The sequence below is a fragment of the Aptenodytes patagonicus genome, chromosome 4 (assembly GCF_965638725.1).
Source record: "Aptenodytes patagonicus chromosome 4, bAptPat1.pri.cur, whole genome shotgun sequence".
Lineage (NCBI taxonomy): Eukaryota > Metazoa > Chordata > Aves > Sphenisciformes > Spheniscidae > Aptenodytes > Aptenodytes patagonicus.
Window position 1 is genome coordinate 5,834,066 of NC_134952.1, and position 13,107 is coordinate 5,847,172.

The window sequence follows — 13,107 nt, forward strand, 5'->3', positions numbered from 1 at the left end:
GCTTCCCCCCCCCCCCCAGTAGCGGCAGCCAATCAAAGACGAGCCGGCGGGGCGGGGCCGGAGGAAGCCGCGCGGGGCATTGTGGGTGTGGTAGTCCGCGGCGGCCTGCGCGGGGGGCGGCAGGGTGACGGGGCCGCGCTGTGAGAGACCTGCTGCCAGCACCGCCGCGCGGGAGGAGGGTGACAGCCAGCCCTGATGGCTCCTGACCTGTGCTAAATTCAGGCCAAAACCAGTTTTTGATGGGTGCCTGCCGTGGCTGCCCGTTAACAGCCACCGTGGCACATCAATAGGTGGTCGGTAAAGGTGAGGAGGAGCATTTCCAAACGAGCCAAAGGGGTTTGGGGGGGACGGGGGGGGAGGGAGTGTCACTGCGTGCTGTGGCTGTGGGGGCATGCAAATTCCAAAAAAGTCACGTTTTTCAGGGAAAGGTGGCATCTTCTAATTGAGTAACCGATATATAAACCCACATATAAATTAATTGGTCAATCATAGAATCATTAAGGTTGGAAGAGACCTCTAAGATCACCGAGTCCAACCGTCATCCCAACACCCCCATGCCCACTAAACCATGTCCCTAAGCGCCTCATCTACTCGTCTTTTAAATACCTCCAGGGATGGTATTCATCAAATGGAAGACGTAACTCCTCTCTACAAACCTGACCTCGTTTGTTATTAATTTGTGTGAAGTGCTGTAGAAAGAGAGCAAAACCCCGGTCCCAATGGAGGGGGGGACGTTAAGGAAACGCTGCGAGAGACAAGGACACACAAGGAGGACAGAGGCGATGGTCCCAGGAAAAGCAACTCGCTGTCATAGTCAGCCTGGTAAGCAGCAGTCCCGAGCACCCGCTGCTTTATTGGGGCTAAATGGTTTGAGATTAAATCTCTTAAAAAAATGGAGGAGAACTGACGATCCTCTTTCTCATTCACCGTGGACAGTTTACTCACCTGGCTGATCCTGGGGCAGAAAAAGGAGTGTATTTGAATAAATCAAACACCACAGTTCTGAAACAGTAATTGGTGTTTTCTTTCCTCCCTACAGAGATTCTTAACAGCAGGATTTTCTTTCTGCTAAACTTCAGGAGACATTTGTTCTGGAAGAGAAAATGGTTAATGAACCACAAAAAAGGCTCAGCTCCGATATTTTGAGGAGGGAGTTTAGGCAAACATTCACAAAAAGAGCATGTGTCAGGGACAGCAATTACGGGAGAGGCGTCTCCAGAGCAAACAGAGGATATGTCTGTACCTGGGACTTGTAGGAAAGTTAGAAAAATCAGGAAAAGCTGTGAAGTCAGCTCATTTATTAAAAAAAGTACAATGCTTGCAGCCACGAGTAAATTGACCTTAGATCACTGTCACGAGAAACCACTGAACTCTACAACGAGGCTTCCCACAAGGGGTTTTAAAATGCTTTAACTTCTACACATGAGCTTCAGACACAGGTCAATTCATCAGCTATGCCATCAGCCACCTTCAGAAACAACACCTGCGTGTATTTGTGTATCTGTGGGCAGAGGCACGTGGGAGGGGGGCAAGAAGAGACAAAGTATTCCTTTACGATAAAAGTAAACATGCAAAGTCATACTCTGATTTCATCCCGACTATTTCATTCACTTCATGTCCATAAAACTGAGGCCAGAATGAGGCCGTAATAAATAAATGAAGCAACCAAATGTTAAGCTGCTTGTGAGCTATATATGATCCCCTTAGGAGGACATACACACCGACTTTATAAGGAACCCCCTCACTACTAAAAGATTTATACCTGGATCCATTTCCAAATCAATTTTTCCTTGACTTGAGGCTTTCACTAAGATTCTTGTGGCAATTATAGAATTTGAGTTAGATGCCACTGTATTATTCTGTATACAGGAAGATTTTGCTTTTAGCAGTTTCTCAACAAAACTATATCTTCAGGAGGGGGAGAGAGAAAGAGAAGCTGATCTAGAAGATAACACACAAAAGAAATGAGTGAGACTGGATAGCAGAAAACCAAAAGGAGCAATAAGAACCCCAACTCTTTCTAAGTGATCCCCCTCACCTTGGTTCATAGGTGGCAGTGACAGGCAGGACTGTCCCACTGCCAGGGGTCAGAGAAGAGTCCCAGTCCTGTCAACAGGGAGATCTGGAGCTTTTGACCCCAGCTACATTATACAGTGGGTTATTCTTTCTCTCCTTTTTATGTTAAGCTACATAGTGTCAGAAGTCCATCTGTTGGATATCAAATACACTTAAAATAACTCAGGCATGAAGTCAAACAATATGACAAAATAAGGACAACTGCAATTTTTTAGTGTTTTTAGTAGGATTGTGGAAGAGGAGGGTTTGGGTTGTTGGGTTGGGGTTTTTTTTCAAATTTCAGTAGCAGAAACACCTCTTTAGTCATTTGCATTCAAAACCTGAATCTTAATGAATCTTTTGAATCTTAATATTGATGCAAGTCATTATCACCCTAACAGTAAAAGTTTCAGGGTCCGGAAACCAGCTGTACAATACATAATTGGCCAGACATACATGGAATTGAGCAAAAATAAACCTATTTTCATTTGTTTTAACACAGTGGTTTGGTTCCTGTCAGAGAACACTCTGTCCCACCAACATTAATTTACCTGATTTATTCATCTGCCTAGAAAGAAACCATTCAGCCCAGGGAGAAACAATACAGCAATTAGCAACAGTCAGGTATCAATGACAGGGGCTGCCTTACAAAGTTCAGGACAGACCCAGTGCTGGCTCAGAGTGGGGTAGCCAAAGGATTGAGAAAGCTTTTGGGAGTTAATCTTAAGAACAGTACTTTTCAACCATTGCAGAAAGCCCAAAGATCAGATAAGGGGTGGAGTCTCTCCCTAATGTATTTTTAAGTAAGCGACTTCATTTTAAGAGCAACACAGATCCCGGAGCTGAACCTTATGAAAATCACAAACCCAGGGACAAACTGAATTCTAATGAAAACATTTTTCTTGCTTTCTTACTCATCGATGAGCTTTAATCCTGTTCGAAAGCAGATCTTCCTGATACTAAACACAGGACTTTCTGCTTAGTATCCCTCTGCAGAGGACTTGACCTTCTGCTAGTAAAAAGCCCAAAGGAACATCATGTTAATGTTTACCTACCCCAGGAGTTCCACCTCTAGCAGAAGACAAAAACACACTGCCTGCTAGCATTTTCCCTTTCATAGCTCTTTAGATGAAAGGGAGATTCACTGCATGCACAAAATGCGACTTCTCTTGGTACTTCCTTAAAACTAATGGTAAAACATTTTTCTTCTTTCAGATACTGGCTGGGCAGTTGAGGGACCTGGGTGTGGTGCTCGGTCGGCTGCACGCTTCCTCTGGGTCATCACTGAAATCACCCCATCTTTCCCAGCCTTGGTTTCTTCTCCATAAGACATTGCTAATGCTTTGTTTACTTGCATCATCAGCCAAAAATGCGCAATGTAAATAAACCACCAACCCCTTAAACGTCTGGATTTACTAGCACTAAGAGCAGCAAAAACACTTTAGACATCCAGGTTTTTCAGGGTGTCCTGTTTACACGCGAGTCCAGGTTTGATATCATACTGCAGAATAAAAACTGACTGTGCTCCAAACACCGGCATGTAGAAACACCAAGATACAGTTGTCACCTGCACCACCCCCCCATGTCTCTCTTCTCCATGAGGCCTTGATGGATACAGCAAGTGCCTGCCAGTCTCCGTCTTCCTCTTCCACACGAGGAACTCGCCCATTAACTCACACAGCGCCCTCTTTTCCATTTGCACATTTCCATGTATGAATCCATGTATCTCTTCTGGGTTTCGTACTGACCTTGGTCTTCCCGCAGATAACATAGGAGACATGTTTGAACTGCAGCTCAATTCACTTGCTTGTGGCCTGGCATCTAGCGCAGCCTGAGCCGCCCTGCAGCGCCCTGCCCTGCTTCCTTCTGCCTCTCCAGGAAAGCTTGGGTTTCCCCCAAGTCCTGTATCCCATTAGCCAGTCCTCCGCAGAGGTCTCAGATACCCTAGGGCACCCCACAGGGCACCCCACATGGCACTAGATACCTATATTGAGACACCTAATATGAGTCTTCGCTGTCTGAACTGTATGCAGCTAAGGCTGAAACTCAGGTCCAGATTCAGCCACCTGAAGGTGTCTGCACGGCAGGTGTGCACGTGTGTGCCGTCCCAGCTCTCGTTGTGCCAATGGAAACCTAGTCCGTGCAGTCAGCAGAGACAAGAAGAGCAGTTCCCCTGCTGCCTATAGGTGCCTGCTGCAAGGAGCGGGCTGAATTGCTCTCTTGGAGCCCTCGCAGTGCTGGACAATCTCCACTGGTTGCAACAAGAGCTTAGAAACCCACCCACATGGAGGCAACCCACAGTGGGTATGTCTGCAGGAGGTGTTTGAAGCTGGACCTGACTCCCACCCAAAAGTATTTTGAACCCAGTGAAAAGTGTTGCTAAGTAAGAGAGGCAGGGACAGGCAGGGTAATGCGGTGGTTGGGGAAAGGTTCCGTTCCAAGCTTGTGAAATAATGGGACCTGCAGACCACGCAGAGTGGTCTGTTACAGCGTGAAACTGAAAGTACAGTTGCTTTTCTTGAATAAAGCCTTAACGCTTTTTTCTACCCCACAGTCATGACAAATGACTTGGAGCCCTGTTACTGCTTTGCCAGAGAGTGACAATGTAAAATGGTCACCAGGGGAATCCCGCTGCCAGCATGTATCACAGGGTATTTGCTGTTCACGTTTACATTTGCACAGCCAGAGGTTAAATGCTGCCACTGGTTTCTTAGGGATTTGAGCCTTGCATTTGACTGACAGCTTCAGTAGACGCTGTTTCCATAGCTGGCCCATCAGTACATTCATGTCTCTGTTAAATGTTGTCGTAAGAGAGTGGTAGAAAGCAGGATGCTGCCGCCTTTGCTCCGGTCCAGTAGTTCCTCCTGCCCTCTTTTTCTGTAACATTGATTTGTGTGGGTGCTTCCAGGACTCCATCAATCTCTTGCCACTTCCTGAAAAGGAAGCTCAAAACTGAAACAAGCTTCTTGCACCCCAAGGTCTTCAGCATTCACTACAGCACAACTTCCCGGGAATATGAAGTGCCCGGACTGTCAGCACTTACCTCTGAGCTGAAGAAAATGCTGGTCAGGAACGTCATGCTCCTGCAGACCTCTCCGTAACAGGACACGCACCCTGATCATGGCATAAAGACAGCAAACCTCAAAGTTTTCCAAATAGTGATTGCATACTAAATGGGAAATAAGAAATGGCGTTTCCCTTCTGTGTAGCAAGGATAAAAGGTCTGTTTGGAGCTCTGTTCAAGGATGTTTTGGTGCCAGCAAGAGACCTGCTCCATCATTCACCTCCCGGCTGCTCACTGCCCTAGGGCTGCAGCCCCTTATGCCACAAACTTCGTGGTGAACTTCACGCCAGGCAGAAATCCTTTGGGATGATGGCAGGAGTCACACACTTGATCCGTATGGCAAACTCAGAGATATTAAAAAACTTACGGTTGTATTCAGCCTAGCAGCTGTACAAACAACACAGTTGGTAGAGCCACAAAATGGACTTTGTGGGCAGATATTTAATAGCATAAAATAGACCCCAAACTCAGAATCAGAAACAGGTTTGTCTCCTGGTGCTGGCCAGAGCTAAAAGATATCCCTTTGACAAATGCAGGTTCCAGCGGGGAGGGTTCAGCAGGAAGGCCATCCTTCGAGGGAAGGCCTGTATTTAGGGGATTGCTAAACCAGGGAGAAGCTCTTCAGCTGGTTTAGCCCTTACTCACATCAGCGATGACTCCGGACCTACGCTCCTGGCGCCAGCTGGTGTTTGATGACTGTCTCCCATTCTTACCCTCACTGAAACAACCCTGCAGCTTGAAATCCTCATGCATCTTGTTAGCTTTAGTGGCATCATCACCTCCTATCACTGGAAGTTAAGAATGTGCAAACAAATCGGTCATTCTCCCCCATCTCCCTGGGATCAAGGCAGGGACCCAAGTGTGAAGTTAAACCCTGGCCTCGCCTGTATCCGGCTTCCAGCAGCTAAGGATGCTGACCCTTCTAAAACCAGACTAGTTTGTGGTTTTCTATACTTTAATTTACAGGTTGTAAGCAAAAATAGTCCTAGCATCTCAGCCCTGGGAAAGTCACCAGGAGGAGCTGGACCACTGCTCTCCTTTCCTTTGTAGAGAGCACAGAGAAAATCAGAGGTGAGGATTCCCTCTGGAAGGATTGGCCACACTTGTCCTTTAACCCGCTTTGTTTTTTCCCTACAGCCTGTGATTTTGCAGTAACAGAGCTATGGCTGAAAGCATCTGCTAAGAAATTAGTTAGAAATGGGCTTACTGGGACTTCTGGTGTAACTCCAGATAGCAGAGGTAAGGATCAGCTGAGAGTTTACAGTGGGGAGGGAAAGGTGGGTGTTGGTGGTGGCATCTCGCTTGCTCCTTTTCTGCGCAATCCCCATACTGCTTTCAGCAAACAAATTTTATGTTCTGTTCTCTGCTTCTGAAACATCATGCACACTTTTGCGGTATTGCTATTAGTATAGTTATTTTAATTTTTTTTTCAGTATTAGTAGTGCCAAATGAAAATAAATAAGCCCACAAGCACAACCCCCTTCTTCCCTAAGCAGTGCCACGGCTTGGTATTTCTAAAGAGCCTGACATTTCTACGGTGCTTCACAAACAGGGGGTTGAATTTCAGCTTGGCACCAATCACGGTCACAACATCAACATCAGAAGCACGTTAGGGGGAAGTCCCCAAGGATGGACACCGAACCAGTACCCGCAGCCCACCAGCCCCAGACTGACCCTTTCGGGTCCATCACGGCTTGGATTTCTCCAGGAAGGAAGATGCTGCTGAAGACCTCTGGTCATCTTCATCTAAATAGGTTTTTTTTCCCCTTTGCTGTGTGATCTGAAGCAAGTCTGGCTCTGTCACGTATCAGGGGCTTATCGGAGCTTACTCATTTTATGCAGTAAATTTTGCCAGAAATGCTTCAGCAACTCCAGGTCTTAAAGAAAAGCTTGACATTTGATGGGCTTTTGTAGCAGTTCACTGGGCTGCAGCCAGAGCAGCCGTACACGTCCCACTGCCTTTCTCCCTCCTGCAGACAGGGCAGCCGAGCACAACGAGCCGGTTTATTAAAAACACAGGTGTCAGACCTGGGGCTGCCCCACGGTGCTGGGAAATGTTCACGTCTTGGAGACCTGCTCTTCCAGATGATCAGGCTGCCCTGCTGGTCATGAAGAATGGAGCAGATCTGAAGATGGGAGGCGCTCACAAAACGAAAACAGCCGTTTGGGGCAAATTCTGCTCTCAGCGACCCTGCATGGGGTTCTCTGGTGTTGGAGCAGGATACAGGATCCTGCAGAGCCTCTGCCATCCAGGAAGAAGCAGGAGCAAAATGGGATGTAGGTTCCTTGAAATGCGTATGCCAGAAAAGCCTCTCCTCATGGTTTGTCCACCTGTCGTAAGAAATAGGGTTTGGCTGTTAATTCTTTGCCCTGAAAGAAATTTCCACTGAATAACAATGAATTCCTGTGTGATAAATAAACTCAACTCTCCTTCCCTGGAGGCCATGCTGGTTTTTAAGGCTTCAGGGTTGTGGGGTGCAGCCCAGCATGAGCTAAGCTGAAAGCTGATGCAACCCTGATGTCTAATGGCCAGAGCTGCAGTGGTGGAAATCGGCACCTCCCCTTTGACCTCGGCAGCCCTGAAACACTTTGGTTCCTCTGTCTCTGCGTAATTAGCCACAGTGCAATTTTATTTTTTTTGTCCCTGTGGGGTTTAAGAAAGCCATACTTTTGAAAAATCAGCATCAGAAAGCAAGAGAGTGGTAAGGAGTGGGAACAACCTCCCCCTGCACACCCAAAAGCCACATCAAAGAAGAAGGTCTCAACCTAGTTAAATCTAGCACAGCCTGTAACAGATGAGGTCTGGTCCTGTGTCCCCAGAGGTCGCAAGACACGTGGAACAAGGTCCTTCACTGCACAAAGCAGCAGATCCAGCTACTTCCATCTTCCCTTATTCCCCCATCATTCTCATCATCTGCTATTGCATGAGGAAATCGCTAGGACACCCTCAGGATGACCGCTTGGCTGGGCTGGGCTGTGTGGTCCTGGAGCAGGAACTGGTGGCTTTTATTAGCCCCAGCTGATAAACCTCTCCCTCTAGCAGCTACTCCTTTAGTTTCAGTGATGTTCACCTACCCCCCCCCTGGAGACACACTTTCAGTAAGAAAGCACAAAGCAAAGCTCAGTTGCAACTCTTATTTAATTCTGAATATATGTTGAAGCCTTAAGAAATGCTGAGCTGATAAATTACGGCTTTTTACTATCTTTTATTGGATGCCATCAGATCATGCGCAGTAGTCGGACAGGTCATCTGCACAGTCTGGAAATCCCAGTGTCGGCTACAGCAGCTTCACAAACGCATCTGCTGAACTTTTTTGTACTCAGATTGCTTTTGTTTTCAGGCATTATGGAATTGATGAAGGGTAGAAGTTCTGTCCACCGTTTTTCTGGAGGCTTAACAACCCCAGAATAAAATATAAATATAGATTTATCCCATAGCAGGATTTGTCTTGCATCTAAAGAAAGAAGTATTTTGCTCAAATCGGAGGTTTTTTTGTGCCGAAGTCACCTTTGTCCTTGCAAAAATACCTGACAATGTAAGAAGTACCCAGCTTCTTTGGAAAGTGAAGATTTTTCTTTGAGGTTTTTCTTTTCGCCGAAATCTTGCTGACTCAGCAATTTCACTGTGCAAAGCTCTGCAGGACCAAGTTAATGTTCTACTGAAATTCTTTGCTTCAGGATTAGTTCTTAAAATTGAATGTCTACAAAATGTAGGCAGATGTCTAAACTAAATACACAGGGGCTAATCCTCGTTTCACATACTTGCGGTTATATTTGGAGCACCAGCAGTGAAGTCACTCCAACTGCAGCACTTGAGCCCTTGTGGTCTCTGTGAGATCCTCTGGCTCTATATCCGTAAAAGCTGCAGTCACATCTTCGTTTATGGTATCACACACACAAATACACACGCACACAGAATCGGCTTTCGCTAAATATACCTATTCTTACATTTTTAACTTTTTAAAATATGTTTTTCTATTCATCCCTAAAGTTGCCTTGGCACTGGTGAAATGAAAGACATTCAAATCTCCCTTTTAAAGCAATTTCTTCTATTCTTATATTCTGGGAAACCTTTCAAGCTCTGTTGCAGCGGAGAAAAGCAACGGATGGCTGACCGTCCCTACTCCTCCCTGGGAATTATCGTCACCACATGACTAAAAGGATGAAATTTTTTTTTTCCTGCAGCCCCATCGTAGAGGAAGAGTGCAGGTTGGTCATGAAGGCTTGTCCTTTTGATCATGGGGTGGTCATAGATATATATGGCTATATTTATAGTGTGCATTTTTCTCTGTACTGAAATAACCACAAGCACCACTAGATGTCACAGCTGCTTCACCGTTTGACTTTTCTCCCAGGGCTGTTTTACTGAACCGCCTTGGCTGGAGAAGGACCTTTGCGGGTTTAGCTGAAGAGTGAAAAACAAGGACCATGCAACTAAGCAAAAACCAGGTTTTTGTCCTCAAGAAGTGCAAGATGCTTTAGGACAGACTTTCCTTGAGCAAAGAATTCATACGCTTCTGAAATCCTCCAGCTGGGCCAGGCAGGCACAAGACGACTCTGCAGCGTGTTCAGTCTGAAGGAGACTATCATCAAACCTGCGGGCCCTCCCTGACTCTTCGAAGCTACAGCAGAAAATCAGGGAGGAGAAGAGTTTTGAAGAGGGACAACAAAAAAACTTTGCTAAAGGCAGGAAAGCAAAGTGACCACAAGAACATTATTTTCTCCTTTGTTCTGCTAATTTCAGTGTTGGAAGTAACTTTTCTGTACTTTCTCTAGAGTTAGCGTATGGCTTTTGTGTTGTTGCTGTGGTTATTGGTGCTTGCTGGTGCCGGAACTCATGAACACCTGCCTCCTCCCACTGAAATAGTAAAGAAATAGCAAATACATCAACTGACCATAATTAGGGCAAACTCGGGGCATTTTCTGTCGAAGGGAGCTAATTATAGTGCCAAACTGCTAAAGGGGTTGGCTGTATCTCTGCCCTATTTTAGCACCTTGCGGCAGAGAGGCAAATGATCGCAAGGCGAAGGAGCGAGCACAGTTGCTTTAGCCCATGTGAAGGTCAGGGGAAGAATATTCTTCCCCCCTTCCCAGGATAGTCCCATTTCTGTCTCCTCTGGTGTGGTCCGTAGGAACCTCTTCATCCTCAGGACTTAGCACTGAGGTTACCACAAAAGAAAAATACACCTTTTTCAGAGGAAGGTTCAAACTAATTATCTCCCACAGGCCCTCAGAGAATTTTTTTTCCTCCTCTAAACACACTGGAGTCAGTGCACCAGCCTATGTCATCGTTATGCACGTGAAAATAATAACAAAGCTGAAGATAATTAATTCGTTTATTCACTCTGTCGTGACCTGCGGAATCCTTTTTCACTCCAATGACAACACTTATTACAAATAAAACCAAAACTGAATTCCTGTGGAATTGCTATTAAAGCATTCCCTGAAGGTAAAAAACAAAGACTAAAAGCAATTAAAAAAGGAAAAAGAAAAAAAGAAGATGAAAGTGATCGTCAGAACAAACTGCACGTTACAAAAAGCGGTGGACGTGTTCGGTGGGGGTGTTCTCGCTGTGCTGAATTTATACAATAAACACCGGCCTTGCACAGCTTCAACTTTCCGTCGTTTCCACAGCATCGCATCTGCGTTCTCGACAAACGCCGACGGGAGCCCCGCATCCCTGCCCAGCGCCACTGCGCGTGTTGCTTCCAGCACCAGCCGGCTGCTTTTTATTGAGTTCATTGTAGACGGCCCGGGGCTGAGGAGTGTTAATTCCCCTTGCTGTTTCCACACAGAGCAGGGAAACTCCCACGTATCCACCGGGATAACTTGCAGGCATCTCCTCTCCAGCCCGGTGCTGACGAATTTTTGTGCAAACCAGACGTGCACAGCTCGCACCTGTGCAGTGCCACACTGCCACCCGAATAGACCTGCTATAAGCTTTCCACATTGCTTCTCACACGCCGTCTATCAGCATCCAGCCTAGTGTACGCACCAGGAAGGTCTTTCAGGCTTGACTTGTCTGGCTGCTCCTACTCTGCATCCAAGGCAAGGATTAAACCAAGGAAAAACCTGGTTTAACTTCATCCCTAAAATGGAGATGAAATGGAAAAGTCCCGGAACTTTGTGTCCCACCACTTAAATTCTTCAGCTAAATTCATTCATATCCGGAGTGTCCTTTTCTAAAAGCTGAGTGCATTTAACAGAAAAAAGATTTAAAATCTCACAAAAATAAATGGCACTTTTACCTTGAATGAGCTTTGGATCAGACCTCCAGTGGGTAACGGAGGAAACCCGCTGGAGGCTCTCCCACCCAAGGCTCTCCCGCCTCTCTGGGAGATGTCCCACCACGGGGCATCGGAAGCACGCAGGCACAGAGTGCTTTTCCTGAGCAAGGGGCATTTTTCAGCTCAGTGGGGTTTCCGCTTGGTTACACCACTTCAATGGGTACCGCAGAGGAGTGTTAGCTGTCTGCTCTCACACTCCACTGAAACACCCAGGCACATTTACCGTCAAACAGAAATATTTGCAATATTGAAAATCGCTGGGATTATCACAGGTTTAGAATTAGACAAGCCCGAGTCCTGAAGAAGGCCACAGCGAAACACTGCTCATCATGCATCTGCAGGTGACAAAATACGATTTTGATCGGATATATTGGTGCAGTAATAAGACAATCATACCTTCTGCAGTGATACACACAAAGACATTCAGAAGATAAGTTTTAAAATGGCCAATTTCTCAGTTATTTACAACATCCTTATGACCAAAAAAATTAGGGAAGTATTGTATAACGGAGAGCTAGGGTTGTAATCTGATCTCAGATAGTCATCGTCTTAAAACTCTTAATGAGTCAAAGATGTCACGTAAATGACAATGTGAAAAGGCACACGTAGCCACGGAGGAGACCTAGAACGCTTCATCTGAGAGTGCAGGAGGGCAAAGCCACCCAGGGTCCTAGCTGCAGTGACCAAGTCTTCTGCTCACTGGATATCCATCCAACACCTTTATCCCCGCAAGCTGGAGCAATGCCCTTATGTTCCCCTGGACTCTAGTTCCTCATGTCCATCTCCTCTGCACTTGCCTGTTGCCTTCGAGGTCAGCCCAGTGTCCCCTTCTCATCCACACTGGCCTTCTGCCACGCTGGCTCTGCTTCCTCCACGGCGGGGTGGACTGCAGAGGAGGAGGTGGACCACAGAGGAGGAGGTGGACCACGGGTTAGGAGATGGATCATGGGGGAGGAGGTGGCCCACGGCTCTCCACTGATGGACTGTAACGTGAACCCAGAGTGGCACGAAGGTGTCTGAACTGCCTCACCCATCTTGAAGCTTGGCCAGATGGTTCCCACCCCGTTTGTCAACATTCACCTAATTTGCACGACTTGCCTATCACGAGATTATTTATTACAGCAGCTTTAGTCAAATTCCTCTTCCGCACTTTAAAGCAATGCTTTTTTTGTCTGTCTGACTGCAGATGCAGACTAAAACCAACTGAGGCCAATAGGTCTACTCATGCTTACATGCTTTGCTAAGTGAGCATTTTTGTTAGGCTCAGTGACGCTTTCTTTTGAGATAATACCAAATCACAGCTCACCCAAGCCTGGTGCCAACTGCTCTTCATGTCCGGAGGGAAAAGAAACTCAGTCCATAATGTACCCCGGATGGAAGGGGGAAGGGGAAGGGAAGGGGAAGGGGAAGGGGAAGGGGAAGGGAAGGGAAGGGAGGAAGGAAGGAAGGGAAGGGGAAGGGGAAGGGGAAGGGGAAGGGGAAGGGAAGGGGGGAAGGAAGGGAAGGGAAGGAAGGGAAGGGAAGGGAAGGGAAGGGAAGGGGGAAGGGAAGGGAAGGGAAGGGAAGGGGAGGAAGGGAAGGGGAAGGGAAGGAAGGGAAGGGAGGGAAGGGGAAGGGAAGGGGAAGGGAAGGGAAGGAGGGAAGGGGAAGGGGGAAGGGGAAGGGAAGGGGAGGAAGGAAGGGAAGGGGAAGGAAGGGAAG

General features: G+C 46.9%; 1 long non-coding RNA gene across 1 annotated transcript; it reads left to right on the plus strand.

Annotated features, from left to right (window-relative positions):
• The first annotated feature begins 143 nt into the window (after positions 1 to 143).
• LOC143159999 (uncharacterized) lies at positions 144 to 1,003 on the plus strand. Its single transcript, XR_012995289.1, has 3 exons — positions 144 to 303; positions 613 to 822; positions 937 to 1,003. It is a non-coding gene; the product is annotated as an uncharacterized LOC143159999 (long non-coding RNA).
• Positions 1,004 to 13,107: the final 12,104 nt, after the last annotated feature.